We start from the raw sequence: 13,658 nt of genomic DNA, 5'->3' as shown, positions 1-13,658 counted from the left end.
AAATAGCCCAATTTTGGCAGCAGTTTTAGCTTACGGCCATACCACCTTGGGCACGCCCGATCTCGTCTGATCTCGGAAGCTAAGCAGGGTCGGGCCTGGTTAGTACTTGGATGGGAGACCGCCTGGGAATACCAGGTGCTGTAAGCTTTTAAAAAAAAAAAAAAAAAAAAGAGTGCCTGAGCTTCAAAAAGCCTTAAAAAGTCTCTGAGATTCTTCAGAAAGCATGAAAGAGTTTGAGTTTTTTCAAAAGTTCTTCTTAGTCTTCTTCACTAATGGTCTAAGCTTTTAAATAAGGCCTGGTTAGTACTTGGATGGGAGGCGCATGGAATACTAGGTGTTGTAATCTTTTTTTAAGAAAAAAAAAAAAGAGTCCCTGAGCTTCTTCAAAAAGCCTTAAAAAGTCTCTGAGATTCTTCAGAAAGCATGAAAGAGCTTGAGTTTTTTCAAAAGTTGTTCTTAGTTTTCTTCACTAATGGTCTAACCTTTTAAATAGCCCAATTTTGGCAGCAGTTTTAGCTTACGGCCATACCACCTTGGGCACGCCCGATCTCGTCTGATCTCGGAAGCTAAGCAGGGTCGGGCCTGGTTAGTACTTGGATGGGAGACCGCCTGGGAATACCAGGTGCTGTAAGCTTTTAAAAAAAAAAAAAAAAAAAAAAGAGTGCCTGAGCTTCAAAAAGCCTTAAAAAGTCTCTGAGATTCTTCAGAAAGCATGAAAGAGTTTGAGTTTTTTCAAAAGTTCTTCTTAGTCTTCTTCACTAATGGTCTAAGCTTTTAAATAAGGCCTGGTTAGTACTTGGATGGGAGGCCGCATGGGAATACTAGGTGTTGTAAGCTTTTTTAAGAAAAAAAAAAAGAGTCCCTGAGCTTCTTCAAAAAGCCTTAAAAAGTCTCTGAGATTCTTCAGAAAGCATGAAAGAGCTTGAGTTTTTTCAAAAGTTGTTCTTAGTTTTCTTCACTAATGGTCTAACCTTTTAAATAGCCCAATTTTGGCAGCAGTTTTAGCTTACGGCCATACCACCTTGGGCACGCCCGATCTCGTCTGATCTCGGAAGCTAAGCAGGGTCGGGCCTGGTTAGTACTTGGATGGGAGACCGCCTGGGAATACCAGGTGCTGTAAGCTTTTAAAAAAAAAAAAAAGAGTGCCTGAGCTTCAAAAAGCCTTAAAAAGTCTCTGAGATTCTTCAGAAAGCATGAAAGAGCTTGAGTTTTTTCAAAAGTTGTTCTTAGTTTTCTTCACTAATGGTCTAACCTTTTAAATAGCCCAATTTTGGCAGCAGTTTTAGCTTACGGCCATACCACCTTGGGCACGCCCGATCTCGTCTGATCTCGGAAGCTAAGCAGGGTGGGGCCTGGTTAGTACTTGGATGGGAGACCGCCTGGGAATACCAGGTGCTGTAAGCTTTTAAAAAAAAAAAATAAAAAAAAAAGAGTGCCTGAGCTTCAAAAAGCCTTAAAAAGTCTCTGAGATTCTTCAGAAAGCATGAAAGAGTTTGAGTTTTTTCAAAAGTTCTTCTTAGTCTTCTTCACTAATGGTCTAAGCTTTTAAATAAGGCCTGGTTAGTACTTGGATGGGAGGCCGCATGGGAATACTAGGTGTTGTAAGCTTTTTTAAGAAAAAAAAAAAAGAGTCCCTGAGCTTCTTCAAAAAGCCTTAAAAAGTCTCTGAGATTCTTCAGAAAGCATGAAAGAGCTTGAGTTTTTTCAAAAGTTGTTCTTAGTTTTCTTCACTAATGGTCTAACCTTTTAAATAGCCCAATTTTGGCAGCAGTATTCGCTTACGGCCATACCACCTTGGGCACGCCCGATCTCGTCTGATCTCGGAAGCTAAGCAGGGTCGGGCCTGGTTAGTACTTGGATGGGAGACCGCCTGGGAATACCAGGTGCTGTAAGCTTTTAAAAAAAAAAAAAAGAGTCCCTGAGCTTCAAAAAGCCTTAAAAAGTCTCTGAGATTCTTCAGAAAGCATGAAAGAGTTTGAGTTTTTTCAAAAGTTCTTCTTAGTCTTCTTCACTAATGGTCTAAGCTTTTAAATAAGGCCTGGTTAGTACTTGGATGGGAGGCCGCATGGGAATACTAGGTGTTGTAAGCTTTTTTAAGAAAAAAAAAAAAGAGTCCCTGAGCTTCTTCAAAAAGCCTTAAAAAGTCTCTGAGATTCTTCAGAAAGCATGAAAGAGCTTGAGTTTTTTCAAAAGTTGTTCTTAGTTTTCTTCACTAATGGTCTAACCTTTTAAATAGCCCAATTTTGGCAGCAGTTTTAGCTTACGGCCATACCACCTTGGGCACGCCCGATCTCGTCTGATCTCGGAAGCTAAGCAGGGTCGGGCCTGGTTAGTACTTGGATGGGAGACCGCCTGGGAATACCAGGTGCTGTAAGCTTTTAAAAAAAAAAAAAAAAAAAAAAAGAGTGCCTGAGCTTCAAAAAGCCTTAAAAAGTCTCTGAGATTCTTCAGAAAGCATGAAAGAGTTTGAGTTTTTTCAAAAGTTCTTCTTAGTCTTCTTCACTAATGGTCTAAGCTTTTAAATAAGGCCTGGTTAGTACTTGGATGGGAGGCCGCATGGGAATACTAGGTGTTGTAAGCTTTTTTAAGAAAAAAAAAAAAGAGTCCCTGAGCTTCTTCAAAAACCCTTAAAAAGTCTCTGAGATTCTTCAGAAAGCATGAAAGAGTTTGAGTTTTTTCAAAAGTTGTTCTTAGTTTTCTTCACTAATGGTCTAACCTTTTAAATAGCCCAATTTTGGCAGCAGTTTTCGCTTACGGCCATACCACCTTGGGCACGCCCGATCTCGTCTGATCTCGGAAGCTAAGCAGGGTCGGGCCTGGTTAGTACTTGGATGGGAGACCGCCTGGGAATACCAGGTGCTGTAAGCTTTTAAAAAAAAAAAAAAGAGTGCCTGAGCTTCAAAAAGCCTTAAAAAGTCTCTGAGATTCTTCAGAAAGCATGAAAGAGTTTGAGTTTTTTCAAAAGTTGTTCTTAGTTTTCTTCACTAATGGTCTAACCTTTTAAATAGCCCAATTTTGGCAGCAGTATTCGCTTACGGCCATACCACCTTGGGCACGCCCGATCTCGTCTGATCTCGGAAGCTAAGCAGGGTCGGGCCTGGTTAGTACTTGGATGGGAGACCGCCTGGGAATACCAGGTGCTGTAAGCTTTTAAAAAAAAAAAAAAGAGTCCCTGAGCTTCAAAAAGCCTTAAAAAGTCTCTGAGATTCTTCAGAAAGCATGAAAGAGTTTGAGTTTTTTCAAAAGTTCTTCTTAGTCTTCTTCACTAATGGTCTAAGCTTTTAAATAAGGCCTGGTTAGTACTTGGATGGGAGGCCGCATGGGAATACTAGGTGTTGTAAGCTTTTTTAAGAAAAAAAAAAAAGAGTCCCTGAGCTTCTTCAAAAAGCCTTAAAAAGTCTCTGAGATTCTTCAGAAAGCATGAAAGAGCTTGAGTTTTTTCAAAAGTTGTTCTTAGTTTTCTTCACTAATGGTCTAACCTTTTAAATAGCCCAATTTTGGCAGCAGTTTTAGCTTACGGCCATACCACCTTGGGCACGCCCGATCTCGTCTGATCTCGGAAGCTAAGCAGGGTCGGGCCTGGTTAGTACTTGGATGGGAGACCGCCTGGGAATACCAGGTGCTGTAAGCTTTTAAAAAAAAAAAAAAAAAAAAAGAGTGCCTGAGCTTCAAAAAGCCTTAAAAAGTCTCTGAGATTCTTCAGAAAGCATGAAAGAGTTTGAGTTTTTTCAAAAGTTCTTCTTAGTCTTCTTCACTAATGGTCTAAGCTTTTAAATAAGGCCTGGTTAGTACTTGGATGGGAGGCCGCATGGGAATACTAGGTGTTGTAATCTTTTTTAAGAAAAAAAAAAAAGAGTCCCTGAGCTTCTTCAAAAAGCCTTAAAAAGTCTCTGAGATTCTTCAGAAAGCATGAAAGAGCTTGAGTTTTTTCAAAAGTTGTTCTTAGTTTTCTTCACTAATGGTCTAACCTTTTAAATAGCCCAATTTTGGCAGCAGTTTTAGCTTACGGCCATACCACCTTGGGCACGCCCGATCTCGTCTGATCTCGGAAGCTAAGCAGGGTCGGGCCTGGTTAGTACTTGGATGGGAGACCGCCTGGGAATACCAGGTGCTGTAAGCTTTTAAAAAAAAAAAAAAAAAAAAAAGAGTGCCTGAGCTTCAAAAAGCCTTAAAAAGTCTCTGAGATTCTTCAGAAAGCATGAAAGAGTTTGAGTTTTTTCAAAAGTTCTTCTTAGTCTTCTTCACTAATGGTCTAAGCTTTTAAATAAGGCCTGGTTAGTACTTGGATGGGAGGCCGCATGGGAATACTAGGTGTTGTAAGCTTTTTTAAGAAAAAAAAAAAGAGTCCCTGAGCTTCTTCAAAAAGCCTTAAAAAGTCTCTGAGATTCTTCAGAAAGCATGAAAGAGCTTGAGTTTTTTCAAAAGTTGTTCTTAGTTTTCTTCACTAATGGTCTAACCTTTTAAATAGCCCAATTTTGGCAGCAGTTTTAGCTTACGGCCATACCACCTTGGGCACGCCCGATCTCGTCTGATCTCGGAAGCTAAGCAGGGTCGGGCCTGGTTAGTACTTGGATGGGAGACCGCCTGGGAATACCAGGTGCTGTAAGCTTTAAAAAAAAAAAAAAAGAGTGCCTGAGCTTCAAAAAGCCTTAAAAAGTCTCTGAGATTCTTCAGAAAGCATGAAAGAGCTTGAGTTTTTTCAAAAGTTGTTCTTAGTTTTCTTCACTAATGGTCTAACCTTTTAAATAGCCCAATTTTGGCAGCAGTTTTAGCTTACGGCCATACCACCTTGGGCACGCCCGATCTCGTCTGATCTCGGAAGCTAAGCAGGGTGGGGCCTGGTTAGTACTTGGATGGGAGACCGCCTGGGAATACCAGGTGCTGTAAGCTTTTAAAAAAAAAAAATAAAAAAAAAAGAGTGCCTGAGCTTCAAAAAGCCTTAAAAAGTCTCTGAGATTCTTCAGAAAGCATGAAAGAGTTTGAGTTTTTTCAAAAGTTCTTCTTAGTCTTCTTCACTAATGGTCTAAGCTTTTAAATAAGGCCTGGTTAGTACTTGGATGGGAGGCCGCATGGGAATACTAGGTGTTGTAAGCTTTTTTAAGAAAAAAAAAAAAGAGTCCCTGAGCTTCTTCAAAAAGCCTTAAAAAGTCTCTGAGATTCTTCAGAAAGCATGAAAGAGCTTGAGTTTTTTCAAAAGTTGTTCTTAGTTTTCTTCACTAATGGTCTAACCTTTTAAATAGCCCAATTTTGGCAGCAGTATTCGCTTACGGCCATACCACCTTGGGCACGCCCGATCTCGTCTGATCTCGGAAGCTAAGCAGGGTCGGGCCTGGTTAGTACTTGGATGGGAGACCGCCTGGGAATACCAGGTGCTGTAAGCTTTTAAAAAAAAAAAAAAGAGTCCCTGAGCTTCAAAAAGCCTTAAAAAGTCTCTGAGATTCTTCAGAAAGCATGAAAGAGTTTGAGTTTTTTCAAAAGTTCTTCTTAGTCTTCTTCACTAATGGTCTAAGCTTTTAAATAAGGCCTGGTTAGTACTTGGATGGGAGGCCGCATGGGAATACTAGGTGTTGTAATCTTTTTTAAGAAAAAAAAAAAAGAGTCCCTGAGCTTCTTCAAAAAGCCTTAAAAAGTCTCTGAGATTCTTCAGAAAGCATGAAAGAGCTTGAGTTTTTTCAAAAGTTGTTCTTAGTTTTCTTCACTAATGGTCTAACCTTTTAAATAGCCCAATTTTGGCAGCAGTTTTAGCTTACGGCCATACCACCTTGGGCACGCCCGATCTCGTCTGATCTCGGAAGCTAAGCAGGGTCGGGCCTGGTTAGTACTTGGATGGGAGACCGCCTGGGAATACCAGGTGCTGTAAGCTTTTAAAAAAAAAAAAAAAAAAAAAAGAGTGCCTGAGCTTCAAAAAGCCTTAAAAAGTCTCTGAGATTCTTCAGAAAGCATGAAAGAGTTTGAGTTTTTTCAAAAGTTCTTCTTAGTCTTCTTCACTAATGGTCTAAGCTTTTAAATAAGGCCTGGTTAGTACTTGGATGGGAGGCCGCATGGGAATACTAGGTGTTGTAAGCTTTTTTAAGAAAAAAAAAAAGAGTCCCTGAGCTTCTTCAAAAAGCCTTAAAAAGTCTCTGAGATTCTTCAGAAAGCATGAAAGAGCTTGAGTTTTTTCAAAAGTTGTTCTTAGTTTTCTTCACTAATGGTCTAACCTTTTAAATAGCCCAATTTTGGCAGCAGTTTTAGCTTACGGCCATACCACCTTGGGCACGCCCGATCTCGTCTGATCTCGGAAGCTAAGCAGGGTCGGGCCTGGTTAGTACTTGGATGGGAGACCGCCTGGGAATACCAGGTGCTGTAAGCTTTTAAAAAAAAAAAAAAGAGTGCCTGAGCTTCAAAAAGCCTTAAAAAGTCTCTGAGATTCTTCAGAAAGCATGAAAGAGCTTGAGTTTTTTCAAAAGTTGTTCTTAGTTTTCTTCACTAATGGTCTAACCTTTTAAATAGCCCAATTTTGGCAGCAGTTTTAGCTTACGGCCATACCACCTTGGGCACGCCCGATCTCGTCTGATCTCGGAAGCTAAGCAGGGTGGGGCCTGGTTAGTACTTGGATGGGAGACCGCCTGGGAATACCAGGTGCTGTAAGCTTTTAAAAAAAAAAAATAAAAAAAAAAGAGTGCCTGAGCTTCAAAAAGCCTTAAAAAGTCTCTGAGATTCTTCAGAAAGCATGAAAGAGTTTGAGTTTTTTCAAAAGTTCTTCTTAGTCTTCTTCACTAATGGTCTAAGCTTTTAAATAAGGCCTGGTTAGTACTTGGATGGGAGGCCGCATGGGAATACTAGGTGTTGTAAGCTTTTTTAAGAAAAAAAAAAAAGAGTCCCTGAGCTTCTTCAAAAAGCCTTAAAAAGTCTCTGAGATTCTTCAGAAAGCATGAAAGAGCTTGAGTTTTTTCAAAAGTTGTTCTTAGTTTTCTTCACTAATGGTCTAACCTTTTAAATAGCCCAATTTTGGCAGCAGTATTCGCTTACGGCCATACCACCTTGGGCACGCCCGATCTCGTCTGATCTCGGAAGCTAAGCAGGGTCGGGCCTGGTTAGTACTTGGATGGGAGACCGCCTGGGAATACCAGGTGCTGTAAGCTTTTAAAAAAAAAAAAAAGAGTCCCTGAGCTTCAAAAAGCCTTAAAAAGTCTCTGAGATTCTTCAGAAAGCATGAAAGAGTTTGAGTTTTTTCAAAAGTTCTTCTTAGTCTTCTTCACTAATGGTCTAAGCTTTTAAATAAGGCCTGGTTAGTACTTGGATGGGAGGCCGCATGGGAATACTAGGTGTTGTAAGCTTTTTTAAGAAAAAAAAAAAAGAGTCCCTGAGCTTCTTCAAAAAGCCTTAAAAAGTCTCTGAGATTCTTCAGAAAGCATGAAAGAGCTTGAGTTTTTTCAAAAGTTGTTCTTAGTTTTCTTCACTAATGGTCTAACCTTTTAAATAGCCCAATTTTGGCAGCAGTTTTAGCTTACGGCCATACCACCTTGGGCACGCCCGATCTCGTCTGATCTCGGAAGCTAAGCAGGGTCGGGCCTGGTTAGTACTTGGATGGGAGACCGCCTGGGAATACCAGGTGCTGTAAGCTTTTAAAAAAAAAAAAAAAAAAAAAAAGAGTGCCTGAGCTTCAAAAAGCCTTAAAAAGTCTCTGAGATTCTTCAGAAAGCATGAAAGAGTTTGAGTTTTTTCAAAAGTTCTTCTTAGTCTTCTTCACTAATGGTCTAAGCTTTTAAATAAGGCCTGGTTAGTACTTGGATGGGAGGCCGCATGGGAATACTAGGTGTTGTAAGCTTTTTTAAGAAAAAAAAAAAAGAGTCCCTGAGCTTCTTCAAAAACCCTTAAAAAGTCTCTGAGATTCTTCAGAAAGCATGAAAGAGTTTGAGTTTTTTCAAAAGTTGTTCTTAGTTTTCTTCACTAATGGTCTAACCTTTTAAATAGCCCAATTTTGGCAGCAGTTTTCGCTTACGGCCATACCACCTTGGGCACGCCCGATCTCGTCTGATCTCGGAAGCTAAGCAGGGTCGGGCCTGGTTAGTACTTGGATGGGAGACCGCCTGGGAATACCAGGTGCTGTAAGCTTTTAAAAAAAAAAAAAAGAGTGCCTGAGCTTCAAAAAGCCTTAAAAAGTCTCTGAGATTCTTCAGAAAGCATGAAAGAGTTTGAGTTTTTTCAAAAGTTGTTCTTAGTTTTCTTCACTAATGGTCTAACCTTTTAAATAGCCCAATTTTGGCAGCAGTATTCGCTTACGGCCATACCACCTTGGGCACGCCCGATCTCGTCTGATCTCGGAAGCTAAGCAGGGTCGGGCCTGGTTAGTACTTGGATGGGAGACCGCCTGGGAATACCAGGTGCTGTAAGCTTTTAAAAAAAAAAAAAAGAGTCCCTGAGCTTCAAAAAGCCTTAAAAAGTCTCTGAGATTCTTCAGAAAGCATGAAAGAGTTTGAGTTTTTTCAAAAGTTCTTCTTAGTCTTCTTCACTAATGGTCTAAGCTTTTAAATAAGGCCTGGTTAGTACTTGGATGGGAGGCCGCATGGGAATACTAGGTGTTGTAAGCTTTTTTAAGAAAAAAAAAAAAGAGTCCCTGAGCTTCTTCAAAAAGCCTTAAAAAGTCTCTGAGATTCTTCAGAAAGCATGAAAGAGCTTGAGTTTTTTCAAAAGTTGTTCTTAGTTTTCTTCACTAATGGTCTAACCTTTTAAATAGCCCAATTTTGGCAGCAGTTTTAGCTTACGGCCATACCACCTTGGGCACGCCCGATCTCGTCTGATCTCGGAAGCTAAGCAGGGTCGGGCCTGGTTAGTACTTGGATGGGAGACCGCCTGGGAATACCAGGTGCTGTAAGCTTTTAAAAAAAAAAAAAAAAAAAAAAGAGTGCCTGAGCTTCAAAAAGCCTTAAAAAGTCTCTGAGATTCTTCAGAAAGCATGAAAGAGTTTGAGTTTTTTCAAAAGTTCTTCTTAGTCTTCTTCACTAATGGTCTAAGCTTTTAAATAAGGCCTGGTTAGTACTTGGATGGGAGGCCGCATGGGAATACTAGGTGTTGTAATCTTTTTTAAGAAAAAAAAAAAAGAGTCCCTGAGCTTCTTCAAAAAGCCTTAAAAAGTCTCTGAGATTCTTCAGAAAGCATGAAAGAGCTTGAGTTTTTTCAAAAGTTGTTCTTAGTTTTCTTCACTAATGGTCTAACCTTTTAAATAGCCCAATTTTGGCAGCAGTTTTAGCTTACGGCCATACCACCTTGGGCACGCCCGATCTCGTCTGATCTCGGAAGCTAAGCAGGGTCGGGCCTGGTTAGTACTTGGATGGGAGACCGCCTGGGAATACCAGGTGCTGTAAGCTTTTAAAAAAAAAAAAAAAAAAAAAAAGAGTGCCTGAGCTTCAAAAAGCCTTAAAAAGTCTCTGAGATTCTTCAGAAAGCATGAAAGAGTTTGAGTTTTTTCAAAAGTTCTTCTTAGTCTTCTTCACTAATGGTCTAAGCTTTTAAATAAGGCCTGGTTAGTACTTGGATGGGAGGCCGCATGGGAATACTAGGTGTTGTAAGCTTTTTTAAGAAAAAAAAAAAAGAGTCCCTGAGCTTCTTCAAAAACCCTTAAAAAGTCTCTGAGATTCTTCAGAAAGCATGAAAGAGTTTGAGTTTTTTCAAAAGTTGTTCTTAGTTTTCTTCACTAATGGTCTAACCTTTTAAATAGCCCAATTTTGGCAGCAGTTTTCGCTTACGGCCATACCACCTTGGGCACGCCCGATCTCGTCTGATCTCGGAAGCTAAGCAGGGTCGGACCTGGTTAGTACTTGGATGGGAGACCGCCTGGGAATACCAGGTGCTGTAAGCTTTTAAAAAAAAAAAAAAGAGTGCCTGAGCTTCAAAAAGCCTTAAAAAGTCTCTGAGATTCTTCAGAAAGCATGAAAGAGTTTGAGTTTTTTCAAAAGTTGTTCTTAGTTTTCTTCACTAATGGTCTAACCTTTTAAATAGCCCAATTTTGGCAGCAGTATTCGCTTACGGCCATACCACCTTGGGCACGCCCGATCTCGTCTGATCTCGGAAGCTAAGCAGGGTCGGGCCTGGTTAGTACTTGGATGGGAGACCGCCTGGGAATACCAGGTGCTGTAAGCTTTTAAAAAAAAAAAAAAGAGTCCCTGAGCTTCAAAAAGCCTTAAAAAGTCTCTGAGATTCTTCAGAAAGCATGAAAGAGTTTGAGTTTTTTCAAAAGTTCTTCTTAGTCTTCTTCACTAATGGTCTAAGCTTTTAAATAAGGCCTGGTTAGTACTTGGATGGGAGGCCGCATGGGAATACTAGGTGTTGTAAGCTTTTTTAAGAAAAAAAAAAAAGAGTCCCTGAGCTTCTTCAAAAAGCCTTAAAAAGTCTCTGAGATTCTTCAGAAAGCATGAAAGAGCTTGAGTTTTTTCAAAAGTTGTTCTTAGTTTTCTTCACTAATGGTCTAACCTTTTAAATAGCCCAATTTTGGCAGCAGTATTCGCTTACGGCCATACCACCTTGGGCACGCCCGATCTCGTCTGATCTCGGAAGCTAAGCAGGGTCGGGCCTGGTTAGTACTTGGATGGGAGACCGCCTGGGAATACCAGGTGCTGTAAGCTTTTAAAAAAAAAAAAAAGAGTCCCTGAGCTTCAAAAAGCCTTAAAAAGTCTCTGAGATTCTTCAGAAAGCATGAAAGAGTTTGAGTTTTTTCAAAAGTTCTTCTTAGTCTTCTTCACTAATGGTCTAAGCTTTTAAATAAGGCCTGGTTAGTACTTGGATGGGAGGCCGCATGGGAATACTAGGTGTTGTAAGCTTTTTTAAGAAAAAAAAAAAAGAGTCCCTGAGCTTCTTCAAAAAGCCTTAAAAAGTCTCTGAGATTCTTCAGAAAGCATGAAAGAGCTTGAGTTTTTTCAAAAGTTGTTCTTAGTTTTCTTCACTAATGGTCTAACCTTTTAAATAGCCCAATTTTGGCAGCAGTTTTAGCTTACGGCCATACCACCTTGGGCACGCCCGATCTCGTCTGATCTCGGAAGCTAAGCAGGGTCGGGCCTGGTTAGTACTTGGATGGGAGACCGCCTGGGAATACCAGGTGCTGTAAGCTTTTAAAAAAAAAAAAAAGAGTGCCTGAGCTTCAAAAAGCCTTAAAAAGTCTCTGAGATTCTTCAGAAAGCATGAAAGAGTTTGAGTTTTTTCAAAAGTTGTTCTTAGTTTTCTTCACTAATGGTCTAACCTTTTAAATAGCCCAATTTTGGCAGCAGTATTCGCTTACGGCCATACCACCTTGGGCACGCCCGATCTCGTCTGATCTCGGAAGCTAAGCAGGGTCGGGCCTGGTTAGTACTTGGATGGGAGACCGCCTGGGAATACCAGGTGCTGTAAGCTTTTAAAAAAAAAAAAAAGAGTCCCTGAGCTTCAAAAAGCCTTAAAAAGTCTCTGAGATTCTTCAGAAAGCATGAAAGAGTTTGAGTTTTTTCAAAAGTTCTTCTTAGTCTTCTTCACTAATGGTCTAAGCTTTTAAATAAGGCCTGGTTAGTACTTGGATGGGAGGCCGCATGGGAATACTAGGTGTTGTAAGCTTTTTTAAGAAAAAAAAAAAAGAGTCCCTGAGCTTCTTCAAAAAGCCTTAAAAAGTCTCTGAGATTCTTCAGAAAGCATGAAAGAGCTTGAGTTTTTTCAAAAGTTGTTCTTAGTTTTCTTCACTAATGGTCTAACCTTTTAAATAGCCCAATTTTGGCAGCAGTTTTAGCTTACGGCCATACCACCTTGGGCACGCCCGATCTCGTCTGATCTCGGAAGCTAAGCAGGGTCGGGCCTGGTTAGTACTTGGATGGGAGACCGCCTGGGAATACCAGGTGCTGTAAGCTTTTAAAAAAAAAAAAAAAAAAAAAGAGTGCCTGAGCTTCAAAAAGCCTTAAAAAGTCTCTGAGATTCTTCAGAAAGCATGAAAGAGTTTGAGTTTTTTCAAAAGTTCTTCTTAGTCTTCTTCACTAATGGTCTAAGCTTTTAAATAAGGCCTGGTTAGTACTTGGATGGGAGGCCGCATGGGAATACTAGGTGTTGTAATCTTTTTTAAGAAAAAAAAAAAAGAGTCCCTGAGCTTCTTCAAAAAGCCTTAAAAAGTCTCTGAGATTCTTCAGAAAGCATGAAAGAGCTTGAGTTTTTTCAAAAGTTGTTCTTAGTTTTCTTCACTAATGGTCTAACCTTTTAAATAGCCCAATTTTGGCAGCAGTTTTAGCTTACGGCCATACCACCTTGGGCACGCCCGATCTCGTCTGATCTCGGAAGCTAAGCAGGGTCGGGCCTGGTTAGTACTTGGATGGGAGACCGCCTGGGAATACCAGGTGCTGTAAGCTTTTAAAAAAAAAAAAAAAAAAAAAAGAGTGCCTGAGCTTCAAAAAGCCTTAAAAAGTCTCTGAGATTCTTCAGAAAGCATGAAAGAGTTTGAGTTTTTTCAAAAGTTCTTCTTAGTCTTCTTCACTAATGGTCTAAGCTTTTAAATAAGGCCTGGTTAGTACTTGGATGGGAGGCCGCATGGGAATACTAGGTGTTGTAAGCTTTTTTAAGAAAAAAAAAAAAGAGTCCCTGAGCTTCTTCAAAAACCCTTAAAAAGTCTCTGAGATTCTTCAGAAAGCATGAAAGAGTTTGAGTTTTTTCAAAAGTTGTTCTTAGTTTTCTTCACTAATGGTCTAACCTTTTAAATAGCCCAATTTTGGCAGCAGTTTTCGCTTACGGCCATACCACCTTGGGCACGCCCGATCTCGTCTGATCTCGGAAGCTAAGCAGGGTCGGGCCTGGTTAGTACTTGGATGGGAGACCGCCTGGGAATACCAGGTGCTGTAAGCTTTTAAAAAAAAAAAAAAGAGTGCCTGAGCTTCAAAAAGCCTTAAAAAGTCTCTGAGATTCTTCAGAAAGCATGAAAGAGTTTGAGTTTTTTCAAAAGTTGTTCTTAGTTTTCTTCACTAATGGTCTAACCTTTTAAATAGCCCAATTTTGGCAGCAGTATTCGCTTACGGCCATACCACCTTGGGCACGCCCGATCTCGTCTGATCTCGGAAGCTAAGCAGGGTCGGGCCTGGTTAGTACTTGGATGGGAGACCGCCTGGGAATACCAGGTGCTGTAAGCTTTTAAAAAAAAAAAAAAGAGTCCCTGAGCTTCAAAAAGCCTTAAAAAGTCTCTGAGATTCTTCAGAAAGCATGAAAGAGTTTGAGTTTTTTCAAAAGTTCTTCTTAGTCTTCTTCACTAATGGTCTAAGCTTTTAAATAAGGCCTGGTTAGTACTTGGATGGGAGGCCGCATGGGAATACTAGGTGTTGTAAGCTTTTTTAAGAAAAAAAAAAAAGAGTCCCTGAGCTTCTTCAAAAAGCCTTAAAAAGTCTCTGAGATTCTTCAGAAAGCATGAAAGAGCTTGAGTTTTTTCAAAAGTTGTTCTTAGTTTTCTTCACTAATGGTCTAACCTTTTAAATAGCCCAATTTTGGCAGCAGTATTCGCTTACGGCCATACCACCTTGGGCACGCCCGATCTCGTCTGATCTCGGAAGCTAAGCAGGGTCGGGCCTGGTTAGTACTTGGATGGGAGACCGCCTGGGAATACCAGGTGCTGTAAGCTTTTAAAAAAAAAAAAAAGAGTCCCTGAGCTTCAAAAAGCCTTAAAAAGTCTCTGAGATTCTTCAGAA

At 40.3% G+C, this 13,658-nt stretch overlaps 32 non-coding genes across 32 annotated transcripts; all 32 read left to right on the top strand.

Moving 5' to 3' along the window:
* Positions 1–28: 28 nt before the first annotated feature.
* On the top strand, positions 29–147 carry LOC143704563 (5S ribosomal RNA). Its single transcript, XR_013191517.1, has one exon. It is a non-coding gene; the product is annotated as a 5S ribosomal RNA (ribosomal RNA).
* Positions 148–515: 368 nt separating this feature from the next.
* LOC143705257 (5S ribosomal RNA) lies at positions 516–634 on the top strand. Its single transcript, XR_013192187.1, has one exon. It is a non-coding gene; the product is annotated as a 5S ribosomal RNA (ribosomal RNA).
* A 370-nt stretch (positions 635–1,004) lies between these two features.
* LOC143705255 (5S ribosomal RNA) lies at positions 1,005–1,123 on the top strand. Its single transcript, XR_013192186.1, has one exon. It is a non-coding gene; the product is annotated as a 5S ribosomal RNA (ribosomal RNA).
* A 162-nt stretch (positions 1,124–1,285) lies between these two features.
* Positions 1,286–1,404, top strand: LOC143704678 (5S ribosomal RNA). Its single transcript, XR_013191625.1, has one exon. It is a non-coding gene; the product is annotated as a 5S ribosomal RNA (ribosomal RNA).
* Positions 1,405–1,776: 372 nt separating this feature from the next.
* LOC143705254 (5S ribosomal RNA) lies at positions 1,777–1,895 on the top strand. The gene has a single exon (XR_013192185.1). It is a non-coding gene; the product is annotated as a 5S ribosomal RNA (ribosomal RNA).
* A 363-nt stretch (positions 1,896–2,258) lies between these two features.
* Positions 2,259–2,377, top strand: LOC143705253 (5S ribosomal RNA). Its single transcript, XR_013192184.1, has one exon. It is a non-coding gene; the product is annotated as a 5S ribosomal RNA (ribosomal RNA).
* A 372-nt stretch (positions 2,378–2,749) lies between these two features.
* LOC143705252 (5S ribosomal RNA) lies at positions 2,750–2,868 on the top strand. Its single transcript, XR_013192183.1, has one exon. It is a non-coding gene; the product is annotated as a 5S ribosomal RNA (ribosomal RNA).
* Positions 2,869–3,030: 162 nt separating this feature from the next.
* On the top strand, positions 3,031–3,149 carry LOC143705250 (5S ribosomal RNA). The gene has a single exon (XR_013192181.1). It is a non-coding gene; the product is annotated as a 5S ribosomal RNA (ribosomal RNA).
* A 363-nt stretch (positions 3,150–3,512) lies between these two features.
* Positions 3,513–3,631, top strand: LOC143705249 (5S ribosomal RNA). The gene has a single exon (XR_013192180.1). It is a non-coding gene; the product is annotated as a 5S ribosomal RNA (ribosomal RNA).
* Positions 3,632–4,001: 370 nt separating this feature from the next.
* Positions 4,002–4,120, top strand: LOC143705248 (5S ribosomal RNA). The gene has a single exon (XR_013192179.1). It is a non-coding gene; the product is annotated as a 5S ribosomal RNA (ribosomal RNA).
* A 370-nt stretch (positions 4,121–4,490) lies between these two features.
* LOC143705247 (5S ribosomal RNA) lies at positions 4,491–4,609 on the top strand. The gene has a single exon (XR_013192178.1). It is a non-coding gene; the product is annotated as a 5S ribosomal RNA (ribosomal RNA).
* Positions 4,610–4,771: 162 nt separating this feature from the next.
* LOC143704677 (5S ribosomal RNA) lies at positions 4,772–4,890 on the top strand. Its single transcript, XR_013191624.1, has one exon. It is a non-coding gene; the product is annotated as a 5S ribosomal RNA (ribosomal RNA).
* A 372-nt stretch (positions 4,891–5,262) lies between these two features.
* LOC143705246 (5S ribosomal RNA) lies at positions 5,263–5,381 on the top strand. Its single transcript, XR_013192177.1, has one exon. It is a non-coding gene; the product is annotated as a 5S ribosomal RNA (ribosomal RNA).
* Positions 5,382–5,744: 363 nt separating this feature from the next.
* LOC143705245 (5S ribosomal RNA) lies at positions 5,745–5,863 on the top strand. The gene has a single exon (XR_013192176.1). It is a non-coding gene; the product is annotated as a 5S ribosomal RNA (ribosomal RNA).
* Positions 5,864–6,233: 370 nt separating this feature from the next.
* On the top strand, positions 6,234–6,352 carry LOC143705244 (5S ribosomal RNA). The gene has a single exon (XR_013192175.1). It is a non-coding gene; the product is annotated as a 5S ribosomal RNA (ribosomal RNA).
* Positions 6,353–6,514: 162 nt separating this feature from the next.
* On the top strand, positions 6,515–6,633 carry LOC143704676 (5S ribosomal RNA). The gene has a single exon (XR_013191623.1). It is a non-coding gene; the product is annotated as a 5S ribosomal RNA (ribosomal RNA).
* Positions 6,634–7,005: 372 nt separating this feature from the next.
* LOC143705243 (5S ribosomal RNA) lies at positions 7,006–7,124 on the top strand. Its single transcript, XR_013192174.1, has one exon. It is a non-coding gene; the product is annotated as a 5S ribosomal RNA (ribosomal RNA).
* Positions 7,125–7,487: 363 nt separating this feature from the next.
* Positions 7,488–7,606, top strand: LOC143705242 (5S ribosomal RNA). Its single transcript, XR_013192173.1, has one exon. It is a non-coding gene; the product is annotated as a 5S ribosomal RNA (ribosomal RNA).
* A 372-nt stretch (positions 7,607–7,978) lies between these two features.
* On the top strand, positions 7,979–8,097 carry LOC143705241 (5S ribosomal RNA). Its single transcript, XR_013192172.1, has one exon. It is a non-coding gene; the product is annotated as a 5S ribosomal RNA (ribosomal RNA).
* Positions 8,098–8,259: 162 nt separating this feature from the next.
* Positions 8,260–8,378, top strand: LOC143705238 (5S ribosomal RNA). The gene has a single exon (XR_013192170.1). It is a non-coding gene; the product is annotated as a 5S ribosomal RNA (ribosomal RNA).
* Positions 8,379–8,741: 363 nt separating this feature from the next.
* On the top strand, positions 8,742–8,860 carry LOC143705237 (5S ribosomal RNA). Its single transcript, XR_013192169.1, has one exon. It is a non-coding gene; the product is annotated as a 5S ribosomal RNA (ribosomal RNA).
* Positions 8,861–9,231: 371 nt separating this feature from the next.
* LOC143705236 (5S ribosomal RNA) lies at positions 9,232–9,350 on the top strand. Its single transcript, XR_013192168.1, has one exon. It is a non-coding gene; the product is annotated as a 5S ribosomal RNA (ribosomal RNA).
* A 372-nt stretch (positions 9,351–9,722) lies between these two features.
* On the top strand, positions 9,723–9,841 carry LOC143704687 (5S ribosomal RNA). Its single transcript, XR_013191634.1, has one exon. It is a non-coding gene; the product is annotated as a 5S ribosomal RNA (ribosomal RNA).
* A 162-nt stretch (positions 9,842–10,003) lies between these two features.
* Positions 10,004–10,122, top strand: LOC143705235 (5S ribosomal RNA). The gene has a single exon (XR_013192167.1). It is a non-coding gene; the product is annotated as a 5S ribosomal RNA (ribosomal RNA).
* A 363-nt stretch (positions 10,123–10,485) lies between these two features.
* Positions 10,486–10,604, top strand: LOC143705234 (5S ribosomal RNA). The gene has a single exon (XR_013192166.1). It is a non-coding gene; the product is annotated as a 5S ribosomal RNA (ribosomal RNA).
* Positions 10,605–10,967: 363 nt separating this feature from the next.
* Positions 10,968–11,086, top strand: LOC143705233 (5S ribosomal RNA). The gene has a single exon (XR_013192165.1). It is a non-coding gene; the product is annotated as a 5S ribosomal RNA (ribosomal RNA).
* Positions 11,087–11,248: 162 nt separating this feature from the next.
* On the top strand, positions 11,249–11,367 carry LOC143705232 (5S ribosomal RNA). The gene has a single exon (XR_013192164.1). It is a non-coding gene; the product is annotated as a 5S ribosomal RNA (ribosomal RNA).
* Positions 11,368–11,730: 363 nt separating this feature from the next.
* LOC143705231 (5S ribosomal RNA) lies at positions 11,731–11,849 on the top strand. The gene has a single exon (XR_013192163.1). It is a non-coding gene; the product is annotated as a 5S ribosomal RNA (ribosomal RNA).
* A 370-nt stretch (positions 11,850–12,219) lies between these two features.
* LOC143705230 (5S ribosomal RNA) lies at positions 12,220–12,338 on the top strand. Its single transcript, XR_013192162.1, has one exon. It is a non-coding gene; the product is annotated as a 5S ribosomal RNA (ribosomal RNA).
* Positions 12,339–12,709: 371 nt separating this feature from the next.
* LOC143705229 (5S ribosomal RNA) lies at positions 12,710–12,828 on the top strand. Its single transcript, XR_013192161.1, has one exon. It is a non-coding gene; the product is annotated as a 5S ribosomal RNA (ribosomal RNA).
* Positions 12,829–12,990: 162 nt separating this feature from the next.
* Positions 12,991–13,109, top strand: LOC143705227 (5S ribosomal RNA). The gene has a single exon (XR_013192159.1). It is a non-coding gene; the product is annotated as a 5S ribosomal RNA (ribosomal RNA).
* A 363-nt stretch (positions 13,110–13,472) lies between these two features.
* On the top strand, positions 13,473–13,591 carry LOC143705226 (5S ribosomal RNA). The gene has a single exon (XR_013192158.1). It is a non-coding gene; the product is annotated as a 5S ribosomal RNA (ribosomal RNA).
* The last annotated feature ends 67 nt before the right edge of the window (positions 13,592–13,658 follow it).

The sequence above is a fragment of the Siphateles boraxobius genome, unplaced genomic scaffold (assembly GCF_051911475.1).
Source record: "Siphateles boraxobius isolate OS27281-9 unplaced genomic scaffold, OSU_SipBor_1 390, whole genome shotgun sequence".
NCBI classification, from domain to species: domain Eukaryota; kingdom Metazoa; phylum Chordata; class Actinopteri; order Cypriniformes; family Leuciscidae; genus Siphateles; species Siphateles boraxobius.
Note: the sequence above shows the minus strand (reverse complement) of the source record. Positions and strands in the feature narration are given on the sequence as shown.